Source organism: Myotis yumanensis, unplaced genomic scaffold (assembly GCF_028538775.1).
Source record: "Myotis yumanensis isolate MYYU_CA2020_CCGP unplaced genomic scaffold, mMyoYum1.0.hap1 SCAF_11, whole genome shotgun sequence".
NCBI classification, from domain to species: domain Eukaryota; kingdom Metazoa; phylum Chordata; class Mammalia; order Chiroptera; family Vespertilionidae; genus Myotis; species Myotis yumanensis.
Window position 1 is genome coordinate 19,250,096 of NW_027223762.1, and position 22,652 is coordinate 19,272,747.

Here is a 22,652-nt window from a genome sequence, read left to right on the forward strand (position 1 = left end):
AAAATATCAACATTAACAGGACTTTGAAAGACGTTGATTCTAACCCTTATGGATGACTCTGAGAGATTCAAGACTTCAGTGAGGAAGTAACTACAGATGTGGTAGAAACAGTAAGAGAACTAGATTTAGAAGTGGAGTCTGAAGATGTGACTAAACTCCTGCAATCTCATGATAAAACTTTAATGGATAAGGAAGTTGCTTCTTATGGATGAGCAAAGGAAGTGGTTTCTTGCCCTAGCTGACTTGGCTCAGTGGATAGAGTGTCGGCCCTCAGACTGAAGGGTCCCGGTTTCGATTCCAGTCAAGGACATGTACCTTGGTTGCAGACTCGATCCCTGGTCCTGGTCTGGGCATGTGCAAGAGGCAACTAATCGATGTGTCTCTCTCACATCAATGTTTCTCTCTCCCCATCCTCTCCACTCTCTAAAAATCAATGGAAAAAAAATATCCTCAGGTGAGGATTAACCAAAAACAAACAAAGAAACAAAAAAACAGTCCCTGCTCATATGGACCTAATACTCTAATATATAGAATCAAATGAATTGTATATAACCAAAGCGGTGAAATGCTATGGTTTAAAAACAAACAAAAACTTGGTAATGTTTAAAATTCAGACACATATAATTCAAATGTTATGTTTGATACCTTGCATAACATAAAATTTTAGAAATTCAAATATTTATTCATTGATATTTATAAATATAACCTATTAGATAAATAATGCATGATGCCACTGTTCTTCTAAGTTTCTGGACATTAACCTTTATTATATCTTATATCTGTCAAATAGGGTTCACAAAGTTCATTTATACAAGAGAGTAATAAATTATTTTACTTCCTTAAAAACAGAAACAATACTTCAAACCTCTGACTGACTGAAAAACATAGGCAATGGTAAATGTTTAAGGATAAGCAGAGCACCAATTCCTGAAATACACAGACTTTGCTCTTTATCTTTCAAGGAAGATACTACTAAGAGAGTTCTTTAATAAGCAGACAGTAGTATTACATTTACTATACAGACAGAATAAAAATCTTCTATGAGATAGTGTTACAGCCAAAGTATTCCATGTGTTCCAATCCATATAAATGGTACCCAAAGACATTTAATAGATCAAATGATCCCTATTCAAGATTATGCAGAACAGGTTTCCCTGTCAAACCTTGTGACAGCCTTCTGAAGCCATCCATAGCTGATACTCACTGAGGTTGTGTGTGTGCACTCACAATTAAAATTAACATTAGAATTGGGTTTAAACTAGGTGTGAGTTTTCCCTTTTTTTCCATTTTTTTAAAATATTATTTTATTGACATAGAAAACTTCATATACTTCTTTAAATGCAATTACTCTAGTTAATTTAAGTAAAATAAATGCAAAAATTCACTAAAGAATTAATGATAGCCATGAATAAGAATTCATATGATCATGACAGTATTTCTTTGAAGATATAATCATGATCTTCAACAAAGGTGCCACCCATTGAATTTTAAACTTTCCTTAAGGACTGACTGCTTCTATTTTGACAGTTCGTCTCTAGTAATTTCTAAGATTCAGAAGCAACTTTGGTGGCTAGTATTGCCAGATTTTGTGGAATCTGAAAAAGCAAAAGGATTAGGTCTAAATCAATTCCTAGCTCTTTGATATATGAATCCTCTAAGTGTATTCAGAATCCCTTGGGTAAACTGCCAGAATAAACTATGTTGAATTCTGATGAATCTTTAATAGCCTTTTCTAGCTAATGGCTCTCTGAAGAATTAGAAAGGCTTCTAGATTGTATTTTGTCATATCTTGGGCCCAGATCTGCTTTTATTTATAATTATAACAGGAGAATTTGAAATAAAACTGGTATTCTCAAAACCTTTACAATCACAAATAACAAAGATTTGTATTGTTAAATCTCTCAGTATTATGATTGTTTAATCAATGTTTGATGTTTTAGATGCTTATTTCTTCTCATTCTGAGTTTCATTTAAAAATCAAAGTAGAAATACCTTTGCCAAAAAAATTTTAAAGACAAAAATAAAACAAGTTAAAGAGCTTAAATCTTTTCCATAAATAAAATGGACTAAAATATTTGTTCATTTCTTGGGGCCTATTACTCTTTAGGTCCACGTATATAATGTATGCAAAAATCTTTTTTTTTCCCCCTGAGCTCCTCTTATTTGCTGGGGACACAAAAATGAATGAGGACATGGCAACTGCCCTTCAAGATTTCAGCTCACAGAGGAGCTAGGCATATAAACAATGACTTCACACAATATGATGAGGATAAAATGAAGTTAATATTTAAGGTACAGTGATGACCAAAAAAAGAATAACCTAGCTGTTGATATGTGAGAAGTATCAGAAGCGTTCACAAGTAAAACATTCTTGAACTGCAGAATAAAGGATAAATAAGATTCAACAGGCAGTAGATAAGGAAGCAGGGTTTTTAGTAAAAAAGACATAGAGGCCAAGACAAAATGATGTGCTGGGGAAACTGCAAGAACTGGACCGAAGAGTACCTGTGGGGAAAGCTAAGACTAGAAAGGGCGGGCTTGTATGTCATGCCAAGGAGGTGGAAAGTGATCAGGAAAGCAGAAAATAATTGAAGACTTTTAAACCAACCACTGACATAACTAGATTTGTATGCTGAAAAATCTCTCTTTGCTATGAACCATTCATATTAAAGCCTTAATTTAGTTTAGTCTAAGTCTCTTTCCTTATACTTATCAATGGCAGAGGGGGATAAGAATATGAAAAAAAGAAAAAAAATTTCCCCTCAGTTGGGACTCATTCAAAAAATATTTATTGAATGTCTACTGTGTACAAGATGCTATTCTAAATGTCAGAGATCCAGTAGTATACAAGATATACAAAGTCCTGGCTCTCATTGAGCTTATATTTTAATACAAAGAGGGCTCAAGCTATTTGGTTTTATTTAAAAAAAAAATAATCTCATTTTAAACCTCAATCTACTGAAATGAGACATAAGTATAGGGGAGAAAGCAGTGCTCCCAACTTCTGCTTTAGGTTGGAGGGGTGGTGGCAACTTCAAACCCTGTGAACCCTGTGGTGTTTTGTGTGTTTTTTTAATCTTCACCCGAGGATATTTTTTTCTATTGATCTTTAGAAAGAGAGTGAAAGGGAGAGAGGGGGAGAGACAGAGAAAAAAATATTGATGTGAGATACAATCAACTGGTTGCTTCCCACACGTTCCCCGACAGGGATGGGGATCGAATCTGCAACCAAGGTATGTGCCCTTGACTGGGAATCAAACCCACTCTGTGGGCTGATGCTCTAACCACTGAGACAAACCAGCAAGGGCGCTGTGGTGTTCTCTATTGGCAGCCAGGAAGTTGGCCACAACCATCTAGTTCTTTGTAGATGTGTACTGGAGGATTTAGAAAAGATGGGGTTCTGATAGGCTACAAAGGGAGTAGTTTCCACAGGATTATAAAGTATTTGATTCAGGGTGGAGAGTTTAATGGGGATGATACTGGAGTTGCCAGTACTGACTGGGGACCATTTGCAGATGAAAACTTTAAACTTAGGCACTTAGCTCGAGGACTATTTTCAATGGCAAACAGGCCCCAGTACAAATGGCTGTCAATTCTTCATCACCCGCTCCAAATGTGATTGGCTGGATGGAAAGCATGTGCTGCTTGGAAAAAATCACTGATGGAGTTCTAGTGTTGAGAATGTCCCCACAGGCCCCAACAATAAACTTAAGCTGCCTGTGGTGACCTCACAGTGTGGGGAGAAATAGTCCAGAGCAAGACTGAATCAGACGTCCTTGTCTCTGCCATTGTAGGCCTGCCCTTGCTCTGGGTGATGCTCTTAAGTAAAATAATCTGGAATGGCCCCTATCTGAGTCCCTGCTTGCTACTGCCCTGTTTGATCAAGAGACCTTGGAAATATCACAGATTCATAACCCAAGATTTTCTGTTTTTCAACTGTAAATAAAGTTTTTTGTTTTGGTGAGGCATTGTGGGGGGCAGTGGGAGGGGTGGCAAAAGGGAAACTACAGATGTAACTAAAGTACATCTAAGTTTTTCTAGGAATTGAATATACTACTTACACACAATTAATGAATGCCTTGTGTAAACACATCACTGGTGGTTAATCCAAAAATTTTCTCTCTCCTCTAATAGAGTCAGGTCTGTATCCTATCTATACTTCATTATAACTACCATGTCATCTGTTCATTTCACTCCTTGCCTACTACCTTGCACTCTTTCCCAGAATCCACAGAACCTAACTACATTAGTATAATTCAGAGAAAAAAAGCGTTCTATTCATGGAGTACTTATGAAATGAATGAATGAATCACACTGCTAAGTTCCATATAATATTAGAAATAACTTTGAATTAAACATGCTTTGTAGGGTGGATTGAGAATCTAATCACTGTTTATAATACTGCCTAAGAGAGAGCGTTTCAAACCCCAAGTAATTCATAAACTAACTTTTGAACCTCAAGTCTTTATTAAGTGGTAATAGGCAATATGCCTAGATAATAATTTAAGTTCTTCTTCTTAAAATAACTTTTTACAGTCTCATTGAAGCTTGACATTTAAACTTTCCCAATACAAACCTATTAAATAATCCTAAAATTTAACAGAATTAAGAGAAATGCAAAATAAAGGAACAATGAGATATTATTTTACTCTGATCAGACTAGCAAAAATTAAAATGATCAATAACACCTATTGTTGACAGCAATGCTAGAAAAAGGTTATTCTATTACCTTGCTAGTAGAAATGCTAACTGATAACAGACTTTTAAAAAAGGAATCCAGCCCTGGCCAGTGTGGCTCAATGGTTGGAATGTCTTTCTATATACTGAAAGGTGGCGGGTTTGATTTCTGGTCAGGGCACACAGGTTTCTGGTCCAACCCCCAGTCTGGCTGTATACTACTATTAAAATTAAAAATAAATATACCCTATGGCCCAGCAACCACATCTTGGGAATTTATGCTATAGAAATAAAAGATACACATACAAAGATTTTATTGCACCACTGTTCATAGTGATAAAAATTTAAAAATAATGTAAATGTCCACCAGTAAGGGAATGTTTAAATAAATTATGGAATATTATTATTGTAGGCTAAATTGTATTCCCTAAATTTTCATATGTTGAAGTCCTAATTCCCAGTACTTCAGAATGTGACTATATTTGGAGATTGTGTCTTTAAAGAGGTAATTAAAATGAGGTCATTAGGGTAGGCCCTAATCTATGTAACTGCTGTTCTTATAAGAAGAGGAAATTTGGACACACATATACACAGAGTGAAGACCATAGGAAAGAGTTAATGATCTACAAAACAAGAAAAGAGGCCTCAGAAAAAAAATCAAACTTGCCAACACCTTGAACTTGAACCTGTAACCTCCATTATTGTAATAAAATAAATTTCTGTTGTTTAAGCTTCCCAGTGTGTGGTTCTTTATTACTGCAGCCCTGGCAAACTAACACGACTATGTAACCATTAAAAAGAATAAAGTAAGCCCTGGCTGGGTAGCTCAGTTGGTTTGAGCATTGTCCCGAAACACCAAGGTTGCGGGACTGATCCCTGGTCAGGGCACATACAAGAGTCAACCAATTAATGTATAAATAAGTAGAACAACAAATCTCTCTCTCTCTCTCTCTCTCTCTCTCTCAAAAAAAAAAAAAAAAAAAAAAAAGAATTAATTAGGGCTTGCCATTTGACAGATTTCCACAAGGTATTTTGAGTAAGACAGAACAAACAATTTCAAGTACAGGGAATGATCAAAACACATACGTGTGTGTGTGTGTGTTTATAATGTATTACAGATAAACATTTGTACATGAACATGACAACATGGAGAGAAATATGGAGTAATATAACCTAGGTTATTAACATGGGTTACAGGGTCCTGACAAGTCAGGAGTGGGGACGGAAGGAAGGAAAGAAAAAAAGAATAAAACCAACCCCCCCCCCAAAAAAAAACTCTTCTGAAAATAATTGTCATATTTATGCACGTTAGTAACATTTCATGTATATGTGTATATATATATATAATTTTTAAATGTAATTAAAATTTTTCATTTAATTTTCATTCAAATAAAATGTTTCATAACTGCTTTTTTGTTGTGTATACATTAGCCATGGGAATGGCAATATCCAAAGTCCTTTCCCACAGAAAGTTACTATACACATCAAATTCCAAACATGTATCAAGTGCCAAGTTCATATCATCTTTCATTTGTTTTGCTCTAAAAACAATACATATGACCTTCCTAAACAAATTTTTTATTACTTTCTGTGATAACACCAATAAAACAAAGAACTGACTCAGAAAAGAATGTTGTTTTTTAGTTCTTCTTCAAGCATGTTCTTTTTTTTTAAAAAAAAATGTTTTTATTAATTTCAGAGAGGAAGGGAGAGGTAGAGATAGAAACATCAATGATTGGCTGCCTCCTGATCAATCCCGCAACCGGGCACATTCCTTGACCTGGAATCGAACCGTGACCTCCTGGCTCATGGGTCAACGCTCAACCACTGAGCCATGCTGGCCAGGTATCTTCTTAATCTTCACACCCAAGAGTCTTCCAACTGTGGCAGAAATCCATTATCAGTGATGCCCCAACATAGGTAGGAGGGTTTTATAAAACTTCCATGTTCCTTCTCCCCCTACTTGCCTACTCCCCCGTGCTCCTATCCATCCTTTATTTTTTTTAAGATAGTGACCTTGTCCTGCTGGACCTGGTGTCCTCGTATCTTCATGGGCCTTTTACTTAATGGTTTTGTTTTTGTTTTATTGATTTCAGGGAGAGGAAGGGAGGAGGGGAGGGAGAAAGAAACATCAATGATGAGAGAGAATCATTGATCAGCTGCCCCCTACTGGGGATCTAGCCCACAGCCCAGGCATATACCCTGACCAAGAATCCAACCATGACCTCCTGGTTCATGGGTTGCTGCTCAACCACTTAGCCACACCAGCAGGGCCATCCTATCCTATTAAGTTTCAATCCCATTCTAAACGGTATCTTTAAAGCTAGAACAGAAATTCCTAATACATGTGTTGCCATTATCTTTCTTTGGCAATTTTCCTATAAATTCCAAAAGGTGGCAGTTTGTAACTTGAATGTCTTTCTAATAAGGTTCATCAATTGACTGCCTATACCTCTAAGCATTAGATTTTAAAATCTAGTGAATCAAAGGCATAAAAATTCAAATTCAAACTTCTCCAAATAGATCAGGTTCCTTGATATGTGATCACTAACAGTAAATTAATTTACTAAATGAACTAAATAGATTTCTCCATATTTATACTTTTATTTCTAGAAGGTAAAATGGTCATTGTCATCTGTGAATTCCACTTTATCAATTTTCATACTTTCTGAGTAAAAGAGGCTATATCCCAAAAATGATACATGAACACATGCATGCGTCCAACAGATATTGTGCTAGATACTAAGGATATAAGATAGATATAGTCTCTGCCCTCTCAGACCTTAAAAATACAGGAGGGGAACAAGACATTAACCCTAAAAATGACTACATAAAAAGAAACAGAGCAGTAAAGAGGTTAAATGTGGCCTGAGCTGGCTGAATTCAAATCTCAATCCTTTCAATTACCAGGGTGTAACCCTGAGCAAATTAATTAATCCTTCTGATAATAATTATGTACCAGTACACAGTGTTTACTTAATATCAGCTGTAGTTATGCTGTTGTTCTTATTAGAGGAATCTGTAAGGCTATATAAGTGAGGCTAAGTTAACCTAGTAGTTCTGGAAAGGAAGGCTAAAGCAGAAATCTGATGGGTGAGTAGAATTTAGGTGAAAAGTAGGATGGGAAAATGAGAGGGATAATATTCTAGGTAAAGGAAACAGCATGTATAGACATGAAGGGGATAAAAAAGAAGGTTGGGTAGGGCCCAGATCACTGGCCAGATGTTCCAGATACAGATGCATTTACTAAGATGAGGAATACTGTAAGAACAGACTTTTTAGTAAGCAGGGAGGGGAACAAGGAGATTACGACTTTAGTTCTGAATTTCATTATACTTGCGATATCTTTGAGACATGAAATTAGCAAGCAATCACTTTAATATATGGAAACAAATCCGGAATCCAATTTTAATAATTTTTATTATATAATGCAAAATAGCAGGAAGTGATTACATATTACATCACTGTAAAATAAAAATGTCACAAGAAATCAAAGAAATGCACCCCCCCCCCAGATATCCCTAATATCCAGCAGAAATGAAAGATATTTGAATGCTTTGAATGCCCTCAATCCATCAATTCCATGATGATAGACAGTAAAGTTACAAGGGGTATAAGTGCAAAGCAGGAATGTTAGAAGTGACTTTCCCCTATTTCCCACTATTCTAGAACATGACTGGATGTCCCTGGCAAAGAAAGGTGTCTATTGACTCCTGGGCTCAGCTGTGATAAATACATTCTTCAAAGGGAAGCTCTAAAATAATAGTCACATCTATGAAAAGCATACCTTGCACAAATGGTTAGGTATAGAGATCATTTCAATGCAAGAAAAGAAAACAATGCCACAGAATGATGGATTTGCTTCACCTTTCCTGATAACTGGCATTAATTAGTATTTCTTAAGTATCACATGCTTATATTTCATAAAATATTTCCTTATATAGAATCAGTATATCTTAATTTTTTAAATATTAAGTATTGCTAACATGGCAAGAACAGTAGAGCTGCCAAATGATAAAGTCTTGTCAGCAAAAAAAAAAAAATTATTAAGTCTTATAATTCATTACTTCACATTTTTCAGCTCACAAAACAAATCCACAGATCTTCATACTAACTTTAAAAAGGCCTGCTATTTTCTTGGAGTCTGCCGACGGAGTAAATAGGAGTTGCAGTCAGAAAACCTGTCTTGGAGGTCTGACTTTACCTGTATGATCTTAGGCAGGTCATTAAATCTCCTAAATCTCATGTTTCTCATTGAAAATAGCAATATAACCATCTCCAGAAGCTAGTGTGAAGATCGAATGAAATCATATACCTGAAAGGACTTTAAATGGTAGAATGCTAAATAATTAAGTGTAGTCACTATTCACATTACCACATACAGTGAGGTCCAAACTGTAACAGCTGAACATAAAAAATATGAAGATTATACGTACTTGGATTCATCAATCTGATAAATTTATCTTTAAAGATATGCCAACAAAACCCAATTTATCCTACTTTGCATTATAGAATCCCATATATAAGTGGCTCTTTGCCTAAAATATGCATAACAATGACCTGAAAAGCTCTTTTTTTTTTTTTTTTTTTTACCTTCTGAGCCCTAGAGATTCTGATTCAATATGCCTGGGTGAATCCAATAAACATGCTTCTTTTTAAAAATTATAGTAAAATATACAAAATGTACCATTTAACCAAGTCTACAACTTAGTGTACATTCACAGTGTTGTGCAACATCACCACTATACATCTCCAGAACATTTTCATCACCACAGACTGAAATTCTGTACCCATTAAGCAATAACTTCACATTACCACCTTTCCCCAGTCCGTGGTAACTACTGTTCTACTTTCTGTCTCTATGAACTTGACTATTCTGGGTACTTCAAGTAAGTGGAAGCATACAACATCTGTCCTTTGTCTGGCTTCTTTCTCTTAGCAAAATGTTTCCAAGGTTTATCCATGTTGCAGCATATATCAGGTTTCATTCCTTTTTTAAAAACAGATAATTCCTCATAATCTTAAAAAAAAAAGGCATCTACAATATAAAGGGAAAACATCAACTATGTTTGCTATTTGCAGTTGACGTAATCCTGTATATAGAAAAATAAATACCAAAGAATCTACAGGAAAGTTACCACAGCTAGTAAATTAATTCAGCAAAATTGCAAGACAAAACCAATACATAAAAAACATGTGTGTTTCTACACACCTGCAATGTACAATCTGAAAATTATGAATGTAATTCCATTAGCAACTAAAAGAAGTATAACATCTAAAGGCATAATATACGTAGGGCCCTATTCCGCTTGTCCTGGAATTTTCCTAGCTTTTACTATGCTATAACGCAATTATGATAAAGAATGTTCAGGGGGAAAAAATAAATACCTAGGAATAGATTTAATCAAGGAACTGACTTTTAGCCTGAAAACTACAAAACACTGCTAAAACAACAACAACAAAAAACTAAAAGAAGACCTACATAAATGGAAAGACTTCCTGTATTCATGGCTAGGAAGACAATATTATCAATACTACCAAAACAATCTACAGATCCAATGCAATTCGTATCAAAATTGTTATAACCCTTTTTTCTGCAGAAATGAAAATGCCAGTCCTCAAGTTTATATGGAATTGCAAGGGGCCCTAAATAGCCAAAACAATAATAAAGAAGATACTTCCTAATTTCAAAACTTAATATACAATGCTACAGTAATCAGTGTGGAACTGTCATAAACATAGACATATAGACAAATAGAACAGAATTAAGAGTCCAGAAATAAATCTATGCAGCTATGATAAACTGATTTTTTACAAAAGTGCCAAGTCTATCCAATAGATAAAGATTAATCCCTTCAACAAATGGTGCTGGGATAACTGAATTTCCACATGCAAAAAAGAGAGAGAGAGAGAGAGAGAAAGAAATTGGACACCTAACTCACACCAAATACAAAATTTAACCTAAAATGGACTAATAACCTAAATATAAAAGCTAAAACCATGAACTTCTTAGAAGAAAACCTATGGGTAAATCATCATGGTCTTGGATTTGACAATGGATTCTTAGTATGACACCAAAAGTACAAGCGATGAAAGAAAACAGTTAAATTGAACTTTATGAAAATTAAAAGCTTTTGCGCACAGGACATTATCAATATACTGAAAGACAACTTTTTAGTTGGTTTTGAATGGGAGAGTATATTTATAAAATCATATATCCAATAAGCGTTTAATATCAAGAATATACTATAATGATCTCCTAAAATTCAACAACAAAAATACAAAAAAGCTAATTTAAAAATGGGAAATAAACATGAATAGACATTTCTCCAGAGAAGATATACAAATGGAAAAGAAGTACATGAGTAATTATTAGGAAAAAACAAACACAAACCAAAAGCACAATGAGACATCTTTCACACCAATTAGGATGACAATTAAAAAAAAAATAAACAAGTGTAGGTGAGGATTTAGAGAAACTGAAACCTTTGTGCATTGCTGGTAGGAATGTAGAATGGTGCGGCTGCCATGGAAAACAGTATGGCAGTTCCTCTAAAAGCTAAACATAGCATTACCAAATGACCCAGCAATTCTACTTTTAGCTATATACCCAAAATAATTGAAAACAGAGACTTAAACAAATACTTATATACCAATATTCATCGTAGCATTATTCTCAATAGCCAAAAGATAGAAACAACTCAACAGATAGATGGATAAACAAATGTGGTATATATGTACAATGAAATATTATTTAGACTTAAAAAGGGATGGAATTCTAATACGTCACAACGTGAATGAACCTTGAAGACATTATGCTAAGTGAAATAAGTCAGAGACAAAAGGACAAACATTTTATGATTCCACTTATATGAAATATATAGAATAGGCATATTCATAGAGACAGAAAATAGATTAGAGGTTGGCAGGGGCTGGATGAGGGGGAAGTGGAGAGTTATTGCTTAATATGTACAGAGTTTCTGTTTGGGGTGATGGTTGCACAACACTGTGAATGTAGTTACTGGCACTGAATTAATACTTAAAATGGCTAAAATGGCTAATTTTATGTAAAATATACTGCATATTTTTAGCACCAAAAAATTAAAAGAAAAAGCTATTTAATATATGTACAAAAATCAGAATCCTACCCAAGCTTTTTATACATGTGTTTATTAGCAAGTGCAATGCATTACAAATTATTGTCCATACACAGAAATCAATTAATGTGCAAATGGTTTAGATTATAAGTAAAATAGAAAATGGGACTTGTCTATATAGAAAGGAAAAACTTTGTTTTAGCAATTATAAAAGAGTAACTGGAATTTAAGTTAGCTTATTACAAAAAGTCTGTTAATTAGAAATAACTTTTAAAAAATCTCAACTTGTTTTATTATTTATTAACACTGAACCAAAGTATATGAGAATTGATCCCATTTGCAATTTGGATGCTTTAATACCCATGAGCAGATTACAATATTTTTTATCAGCAGATATAAGTTTCATAAAAATAGCAATTATATATTTTAAATTGTATAGCCATAATGCTTACTATATAATAAGTGCTTAACAAATTTAGTGAATAAAACAAAATCAGTCAAAATTACCAGGAAAGTAGCATTAACGAAACTCTTCCAAAATCATCTCCCTGTTATAGTTTTAAAATCTTTAAAAATAATATCTGAGTAACTCAGGGGCCATAATACCAAAAAAACTTTAAATTACTTATTTTCTCCAATGCATACCCATCCTCAACTCCAATGGAAGGTTACCAGAATTTGGCTTTATGAAAATTTCTTTTACTGATTTGTTTCGCTTGCTCTGAGGTAGCCCAACCTGAAATAGAAAGTCAACAAGCAGTCATCTTTATGGCTGGATGGTTGGACTACTCCAGATACTGCTGAAGTGCCTAAAGTATTCCTGATACACTAGTTCATATAGGAATAACATGGGTATCATTTGCATTGTTTTATGTTATCTTTATTGCTTTGTTTGTGGTTTTGTACAAAGGTTTAATTATAAATAAACTTCAATATGCAATGCAAACTTTGATAACCAGATTGTGTACCAATAATTAACTTTTGACCATTAGAACTTACTCTAACATATGTTTGGGGTTTTTTTTAAGCATAAAGGGTTTGGGGGGGGAACAAATTACCCACTTTGAATGGATAATTTCAGTTATCCTGAATCAGGCAATTTATAGCCAGAAATGACCCTGGCTGGCTATGAGAATGAGCCTCTCAGATCTCTGACTACAGGGAACATAACTGACTGAGGGCCCCAGCTGGTGCACTCTGGAATCCATCACTGTGTTTGGGTCATGCTTCTCACTAGCTGCTCCCAGTCAATGACTGAGCACAGCAGGCATACATACTAAGACAAGCCTAATCTGGGAGTTGAGGAATTCCTGTGATAGGCAACTTTCACTCAAGGACTTCCTGAGGCTTGGTGAACTTTTCTTAGAACTGCACAGCAGTGTTAGACACTTTCGCCCAAAGTTCCTTCCTTCCTCACCTCTCTCCTTCACTTATAGTCAGACTTGCATCAGAGTCTGACAACTCTCCTGACCTCCATCCTCATTTTCTCTCACAAGCAGTTCTAATAAATTTCTTGCATGCTTGGTCCCATCTTGGCATCTGCTTGTCCTTTGAAGCATTATACTTTAAAAGAAAAATCTAGCCATTTTAAATGAATCATTGCTAAAATGTACATCATTTGCTGCCCTGTTTGCTAAAATAAAATACAGTGAGCATGATCATTCGAATGCCTTTTGACTAGTGAAGACCTCAACCCACCTAACTCCAGACATTAGTATTCTTGAGGGGACAAACTCAGAACCACATGCAATTTAACAAATATGTACTAAGCACCTGCTATACATGAGAAATATGTTAAGCATTCTAGGGAATACAAAGGTAAGTAGGAATCTATTCTTGCCCTCAGGTAACTCCCAATATAGAAGAAGAGAGAAACCACAGATACAAACAAATTTTAAAGGGCAGACTGTCATTAAGTGCTAAAATTGAGGAATAGAGTACTAAGGAAATTAAGAGGTTCATTTACTTAGGGGATGGACTTGTAGTAGAAAGTCTTTGTAGAGGAAATGACATTTGAAATGTACTTTGAAAGATATCCTCGGAACTTTCAGTATACCTGCCTATAATGACTAAGGACCAAGGACAGTCCAACACAGATGCCTTCCATGCTTGCTGTAAATCTGTCCGATCACAATACTCTCACAAACTCTTTCCCAGAGTACTGATGGTTTCTTAGTTCCCCTCCAAGTGTGTTCTGCTCCCAGTATTCCCTTTTTCATCACCATTAAAACATAAGACGTCTAAACCAGAAACCTGGGAATCAGCTTTAACTCCTCTCTCACTACCCTGTCATTTAATCATCAATCTACCCCCAATTCTAAAATCTGTCCACTTTTCTTTATCCTACAGCTATTGCCCTAGTCAAGACCACCATTATCCTTTCTGTGAATTGCTGCAAAAGTCTCCTAACTGGCCTTCTTGCCAGCAGCTCTGCTGCCAGTGAATCTATGCTCTACAGAGCAAACAGTGACCCTTCAAAATTCATATCTAGTTGTCAGTACCCTGCTTAAAACCCTTCGGTGGTTCTCCACTACACACAAGACAAAATGCAATAATTTGGTTGATAAGATGTGGCCCCACACTCCAGATTCCAGCTACACAGGACTCCTAAAATGTTGAGCTCCTCTTGAACTCCAAGGCACCACAAATCCTTGGAACACACTTCCTCCTCATCCTCACATGGCTAATTCCCACTTCTACTTAAAATGTCATTTCCAGCCCAGTCGGTGCTGCTCAGTGATTGAGTAGCAACCTATGAACCGGAGGTCACGGTTCAAAACCCAGGCACATGCCTGAGTGCAGGCTTGATCCCCACCCAGTAAGGGGCATGCAGGAGGCAGCTGATAGATGATTCTCTCTCATCACTGATGTTTCTATCTCTCTCTCCCTCTCCCTTCCTCTCTAAAACCATCCTATATAATAAAAGGGTAATATGCAAATTGAGCCTAACTGGGGAGGCAGGATGACCGGGAACAACAGATCGCTATTATGCGCACTGACCACCAGGGGTCAGACGCTCAACACAGGAGCTGCCCCCTGGTGGTCAGTGTGCTTCCAAGGGGGAGCACTGCTCAGCCAGAAGCCGACTCATGGCTGGCCAATGCAGCAGTGGTGGCGGGAGCCTCTCCTGCCTCGTCAGCAGCGGAGGGCTCCTGGGCTGCCAGAGGGATGTCTGACTGCCAGCTTAGGCCCAATCCCCCAGGAAGTGGGCCTAAGCCACACATGGACATCCCCAGAGGGGTCCCAGACTACAGGAGGGTGCAAGCGGGTCTGAGGGACCTCCCCCCCCCCCACTAAGTGCATGAATGTTCGTGCACCAAGCCTCTAGTGTGTGTGTGTTTGTGTGTGTGTGTGTACATATGTATACATATATACACACACACACACACACAAACACACACATACTGAGTGGCCAGATTATTATGACTGGCCAGATTATTATGACCACCCCATCAGTACAATGAAGTGAATTAGTTATGCAAATAATAATAATAATAAAACCTTGAGAGTATTTGCTTAGGAAGTTTTCAATATTCAGTATTTTTGGAAGTGTCAATGAAGTACTGATGGGGTGGTCATAATAATCTGGCCACTCAGAGAGAGAGAGAGTGTGTGTGTGTGTGTGTGTGTGTATGTATGTATGTGTGTGTGTGTGTGTGTGTTTGTGTATATATATATATATATATATATATATATATATGTATATATATATATATATATATAATGTCACTTCCATCAGTCCCAAATATAAATATATAGGACAATCTTCTAGCTTCCTATTGCCACCCAAGATCATTACTTCTCAGACCTTTCCTTTAAGATCTCTCCATTAACTATTGCTTTTAAAATTCTTACTTGTTTAATGCAGCAGAACCGTTTTATCAAACATAATCCTATGCAGAACACCAATATGTAAAAGAGCTAAATTTCTCAGCTTAAAACAAGAGGTTTCAAAGCCCTCTTCATTTAGTGGCCTACAGCATTTCTTCCCTAAAATCTAAGGTGCAAAACAATTAGGGCACCATTTAGCTGTATTATATACTGACTCTTCAACAGAAGCAACACACAGCTGTCTTTAAAGCTAGACAGATTTGGGTTCAAATCCTAATTCTACTCCTTATAAGATCTTGAGCAATTTGCCTCTCAGGATCCATTTCATCAGCTGTAAAACTCAGCTATAAAAATTATCATCTTGAAAAGTCAATGGGTGGAAGAGATAAGCATGTAATGTACTAAACATAGTGACTAGAATACTGCCACATAGCAGGAACTCAATAAAATACTGTCTGCTATGATTTATCCAGGAAATGTGAGATTGTTTTAACATTCAAAATCATCAATGTAATTTACTATATTGATAGAATAAAGGAGAAAACCCCTATGATCTTTTAACAGACACAGAAAAATAATTTGACAAAATTCAAATCCATTTATGATTTTTAAAAACTCCAAAGGTCTCAGAAAATGAAAAATGGAAGGGGAAATCTTCAATCTGATAAAGGGCACCAATGAAAACTAACAACTAATGGCACACTTAGTGGTAAAATAAAACATGCTTTTTTCCTTAAGAATGGGAACATGGCAAAGATGACCACTTGTATTGGAGGTCCTAGCCAGTAAAATAAGGCAAGAAAAATAAATAAGTAAATAAATAAAATATCAGGCTACTTGCAGATGACATAATTATGTAAAAAAAAATTTTATGGAATCTCCAAAACTACCAGCAAGGTCAAAGAATACAACTTCAACATACAGAAATTGGCTGTATCTTTATGTACTCATATCTAACAATTAGAAACTAAATATTTAAAACAATTTACAATAGCATCAAAAAACAAAATATTTAGGATTAAACTTAACCAAAGATATGTAAGATTTCTACAATAAAAACTACAGTGTTGCTGAGAGAAATTAAAAAGTTTAAAAAAAAGGGGAGAGATGGTCATGGATAAAAAATTTAATATTTTTAAAATGTTAATTATTCCTAGTGATCTATAGGTTCAATGAAATCACAATCAAAATCTCACCAAGATTTTTTGGTAGAAATTGACAAACTGGTTCAAAATTTATATTGAAATGAAAAATCTAGAAACACTAAAACAGTATTTTAAAAGAAGAACAAAATTGGAATACTTATGCTACCTAGCTTCAAGATTTACTATAAATCGACAGTAATCAATAGTTGGGTACTAGAGTAAAGATAAATAAATAGATCAGTGGGATAGAATGGAACAACACATTTAAATATATATTTACATAAATAAAATCTTATATATAGTTTCTTAATTTTCACAAAAACATCAACACAATCCAAAGGGAAAGGAAAGTCTCTTCAACAAACATTTCTAAAGTAACTACATATCAGAATTAAAAAAATGAATCTCAATTATACACAACAATTAATCTGAAATGGAGGGATTATGTAAGATAAAACTATAAAGCTTTTAGAAAACAGCATTAGGAGAATATCTTCATAACTTGGTGACTGGCAAGGGGTTCTTGGACACAGAGAGCAATAACCTTAAAAGGAAAAAAGGCTGATAAATTTGATCAATATTAAAAACTTCTGCTCATCAAAGAAAAATACCATTAGAAAAATGAACTGCCCGGACAGAGTGTCGTCCTGAACACTGCAAGGTTGACAATTCTATTCCTGGTCAGGGCACATAGCTGGCTGTGGGTTTGATCCCCAGTTGGGGCATGTATGGAAGGCAACTGATTGATGTTTCTCTCGCACATCTATGTTTTTCTCTCCCTCTCTCCCCCCTGCCCTTTCTCTCTCAAAGCATATCCTAGGTGAGAATTTAAAATTTTTTTTAACAAAAATGAACAAATAAGCCATAGGTTAGAAGAAAATATTCATAAAACATATTCCTGATAAAGGGCAGTTATCCAGGATATATAACTCAATACTAAATACTCTTATAACTAAGTACTAAAAAGAAAAATAACTCAATTTTTTAATTGGGCAACAGATTTATGCAGACACTGCCCAAAGGAAGATAGACAAATGCTCAGTAAGAACACAAATAAGTGTTCAATGTCATTAGTCATCAAGATAATGCAAATTAAAGCCACAATGAGATACCACTACATACCCATCACAACTAAAATTAAAGACTAAAAACACTAAATATTGGCAAGGATGTCGAGCAACTGGAACTCTCATACATTATTGGTAGGAATGCTAAATTGGTGTAACCACTTTGAGAAAAAGTTTGGAAGTTTCTTATAAAACTAAACAGACATCAACTCTTTGGGACATTTCTCCTGGTACTTTCCCAAGAGAAATTAAAACACTTGTCTACAAAAAGAAAAATACTGATATAAGAATATTCCAGGCAGCTTTATTCACAATAGCCCCGAGCTGGAAACCTCCCAGGTAACCATCTACTTGATAAATGAACTGATACATTTATATGATAGAAAAAGAAATGAATTCTGGATAAACACAACCTCAAAAGTTTTACCAAAAAATATATGCTGCATGATTCTATTTATACTTAGAGACCCGGTGCACGGAATTCGTGCACTGGGGAGGTGGGGGGGGATCCCCTCAGCCTGGCCTGCGCCCTCTTGCAGTCCAGGAGCCCTCAGGGGATGTCTGACTGGCGGCTTAGGCCCATGGGAGTGGGGCTAAGCTGGCAGTTGGACATCCTTAGTGCTGCCGTGGAGGCGGGAGAGGCTCCCACCACCGCTGCTGCACTCACCTGCCGTGAGCCCGGCTTCTGGCTGAGTGGTGTTCCTCCTGTGGGAGCGCACTGACCACCAGGGGGCAGCTCCTGTGTTGAGCGTCTGCCCCCTGGTGGTCAGTGTGCATCATAGTCACCAGTCATTCTGCCGTCAGGCTGAAACCGGTTCTCTGACATCCCCCAAGGAGTTCCAGATTGCAAGAGGGCGCAGGCCAGGTCAAGGGACACCACCAGTGCACAATCAGGGCCGGAGAGGGACATGGGAGGTTGGCCAGCCAGGGAGGGGCCACGGGAGGGCTTCAGGACATGTCCAGCCCGTCTCACTCAGTCCCGATTGGCTGGACCCCAGCAGCAAGCTAACCTACTGGTCGGAGCGTCTGTCCCCTGGTGTTCAGTGCATGTCATAGTGACTGGTTGACCGGTTGACTGACTGCCCCCTGGTGGTCAGTGCACGTCATAGGGACTGGACGACCAGCCAACTGTCTGCCCCCTGGTGGTCAATGCATGTCATAGCTAGCAGCTGAGCAGCCTTAGCATATCATTAGCATATTACGCTTTGAATGGTTCAACGGCCAACTGGACACCGGACACTTAGCATATTAGGCTTTTATTATATAGGATGGCTTTCCAGAATAGATAAATCTATGGTAGGATGATAAAAGAACAGAATAGCATTTACTTCTGGGAGGTGGGAACAGGGAATGACTAACAAGACATATGAAGAAAATATCCCAAGTGATAGTAATATTTGATATCTTGGTAGAGGCTTGGGTTGCATTCATTTAAAAAAAAAAGTGTGCCAAACCGGTTTGGCTCAGTGGATAGAGCGTCGGCCTGCGGACTGAAGCGTCCCAGGTTCGGTTCCGGTCGGGGGCATGTGCCTTGGTTGCGAGCACATCCCCAGTGGGAGGTGTGCGGGAGGCGGCTGGTCGATGTTTCTCTCTCGTCGATGTTTCTAGCTCGCTATCCCTCTCCCTTCCTATCTGTAAAAAATCAATAAAAAAATATATTTTTTAAAAAAGTGTATATTTTTATTGATTTCAGAGAGGAAGGAAGAGGGAGACAGAAACATCAGTGATGAGAGAAAATCATTGATTGGCTCCTTCCTGAAGGGGATCGACCCTGCAACCTCGGTATGTGCCCTGAGCAAGAATTGAACAGTGACCTCCTGGTTCACAGGTCGACACAACACTCAACCACTGAGCATACCGGCCCTGGGTAGGTTGCATTCATTTTTTAAAACTCATTAAATGGTAAAATTAACATTTGTTTATTCACTGTATATAAATTTTACCTAATAAAAAGAACCATAAACATCTACTGAACTCCAGTTAATGACATGCATACTAAAGTGTTAGGGATAAAGTATACTGATGTCTTCAACTTACTTTGAGATGCACCAAAACATAAGATGGATTGGTGGGTGGATGGAGGGATAGATAAGCATGTTATAAAAGCAAACACAGTAAAATGTAAATTACAGAATCTATGTGATGGGTATATAGGTGTTTACAATTATTTCAACTTTTCTGCATGTTTAAATTTTTCATAATAAAATGTTGGGTAAAAACCTTGGTCACAAGACAAAAGTATTTTAAAATGAAGTGCACTTTTTTCCTACTCCATCTACAGCTATAATAAAAAATATATTATGGGAGTGGGGAGTAGCTGCCACTTTCATTATTATTTGGCTAAAGCATCCTCACTGCTGTGATAGCTAGACCTCCCTGCTACTGCTGGAACATAGTCTTCCTCTGCACTGCAATACATACATAATCCTTGTGGATTTTGTCATCACCCATGTATGCACTCATCATTCAATACACTAACTTCAGAGCTTCTAATTACCTAATCTCCTTCACCTCTGGATTAAAACTCAAATATAATAATCATCATCTCTAACCATGGTCCCCTATCTGCTCCCATCACCCTCCTCTTCCAATTCATCAAGGTTTTTAATCCATGGAGCCCCCATTTACACCTTTATTACTTCTCTTGTAGCTTTATTTCCTATCACCTGAAATATCCCTATCTTCTTAATCCCTATTGCAGTCACCTGCAACCAACTATCCCCTCTACCCATTAACTAATGAGTGCTGCTGGAGGAAAATCTCACAACTATCAAACCAATGAATTAATTCGACTCCAAATTTATAGTCTCCACACTCACACTGCTCAGCAATTCCTTTCTAATTCACTGGCTGGCTCCTTCTGCATACTCCAGAGCAGCAATTCCAAAATTTCATCATGCTTAAACTCCTTACTCATTTCTCTTTCTTCACTCTATGTAAAGAATCTTGCCTTTCATATCATGAAAATACAAGCTACCTGGCATGAACTGCCTGCTTTTCAACCTACAAACCCATCTTCATCTCTTTCCCTCCCATTTCAGAACAGATGTCATCACCCTTGCCAGAGGTAGCATAACATAGTGTTTAAAAATGCAGACTCTGTAACAAAATTACCCTTTCCAAACCTCAGTTTCCTCTCTTGTAAAATGGAGGCAATAATAGTATCCTGTGAGAATTAGAGAACATATGTGAGGCACTTAAAATAGTACAGCAATAGTTCAAAGCAAATTCCATGCTTGTGTTCCTGAGCTCATCTCCTCCTTGTTCAGTATTTCACCAGCATTCTCTATCAGCTCCTTCTCCAAAGCTCCTAACATACACCAGTTTCTCTCTTCTTCAAATAAAAACACGTCTTTCCCAAACCTGAATCCACTTCTTGCCACAGAAATATCTCTTTAAGTCATCTGTCCTTGTTATTCTTTTTCCATGCTCTTCCATCTTCTACTCTCACACTGAAACTGCTAGAAATAAGTGGCCCTTTAGCTGTGAAATCTGATAGTTTTCAGGTACCTTCTTTAGCCTGACACATTTATGACTCTTCTTGAAATGCCCTTCTCAGCTTTTCAGACACTAGGGTCTTTTCTTCTTAATCTCTTTTACTCACTCCTTTCCCTGTTCTCCCACTACACATCATAGCACACTCTTTCCCCCCAGTGCTAATGCCAGGCCTATTTCACTCTTACTTCTAATCATTTTCAGTGGGTGGCCTCATCTACCTTTTTTAACATCTTATTTGAGGAACAATTGACATACAATAAATTGCATATATCTGAGCTGTGCACTCTGTTAAATTTCAACATATGTATATACTCCTGAAACTGTAGGCACAATCGAGACAAATGAGCATAAAAGCTTCCCTTCTAAAACAACTACTGACCTGCTTTTTGTCCTTGTAGTTTGCATTTTCTAGAACTTTATATAAATAGAATTATATGGTATACACTCTTTTAGTCTGGCTTCTTTCATTCAGCTTAATTATTTTGACATTCAGCCATGTTGTCATGTGTATCAATACTTCATTCTATAGCTGAGCAGTATTCCAATATATGGCTATACCACAATTTGTTTTTTCATTCACCTGTTGTTAAACATTTTGGTTGTTTCCATTTTTTAAAATTTATTTTTTGCTGAACAGAGCTGCCATGAGCATTAATGTATAAGCCTTTGTATGGATACAGGCTTCATCTATTCTTATGGCTTTATGTACACCACCTAGAAGTCCCAAATATGATTTGCCAGGTACCAACAACCAACTCCCACCTGGACAAGTCCACCTGGATAACCCCAAAGGGCTTTTAAATCAAGATGTCCACAACTCATCTTACTATGCTGTTCTCTCCACCCCAACAGCAGGTTTTCCTCCTACATTCTCTATCCTGACTAAAGGCACTCAAACCAAAAGGGTAAGACTTTCTGCTCTCCTGCCACTTCCCCCAATCACTCAGTGAGTTACCAGGTCCTGTCAATGCTGCCTTTTAAACATCTCAAACAAAATTCATCACCACATTTCACTCTATGGCCAAAATGGATTTTCTAAAATTCAAATTCTGATGTCACTCCCCTATTAAAATTCCTCGACTTCTATCCCCTCAAGATAAAATTCAAACTCCTCAGCTTAACATACAAAACATTCTCTATAAACCAGTTTCCTCATCAAAGTCACCCTCTGCCACTTCCCATCATTCTTTATCATTTTAGGATGATGTCATTTACCTTTTTATCCTTAGTGCTGAGGGCAATACTTGGTCTGTAGTAGGCATATATTTGTGGAATAAATAAGATAGAACTTAGACTGGCAAGACATTCTGGGCATATTCAGGAAAAAAAGAAGTCCA

The 22,652-nt window shown here is 36.8% G+C and overlaps 1 protein-coding gene and 1 pseudogene across 2 annotated transcripts in view; one reads left to right on the forward strand and one right to left on the reverse strand.

Moving 5' to 3' along the window:
- The window catches only part of SOS1 (SOS Ras/Rac guanine nucleotide exchange factor 1), a 105,558-nt gene that overhangs the window by 79,066 nt on the left and 3,840 nt on the right, over positions 1-22,652 (reverse strand). The gene's annotated exons all lie outside the window — the stretch shown is intronic.
- Positions 3,368-3,749, forward strand: LOC139019563 (peptidyl-prolyl cis-trans isomerase H pseudogene; annotated as a pseudogene).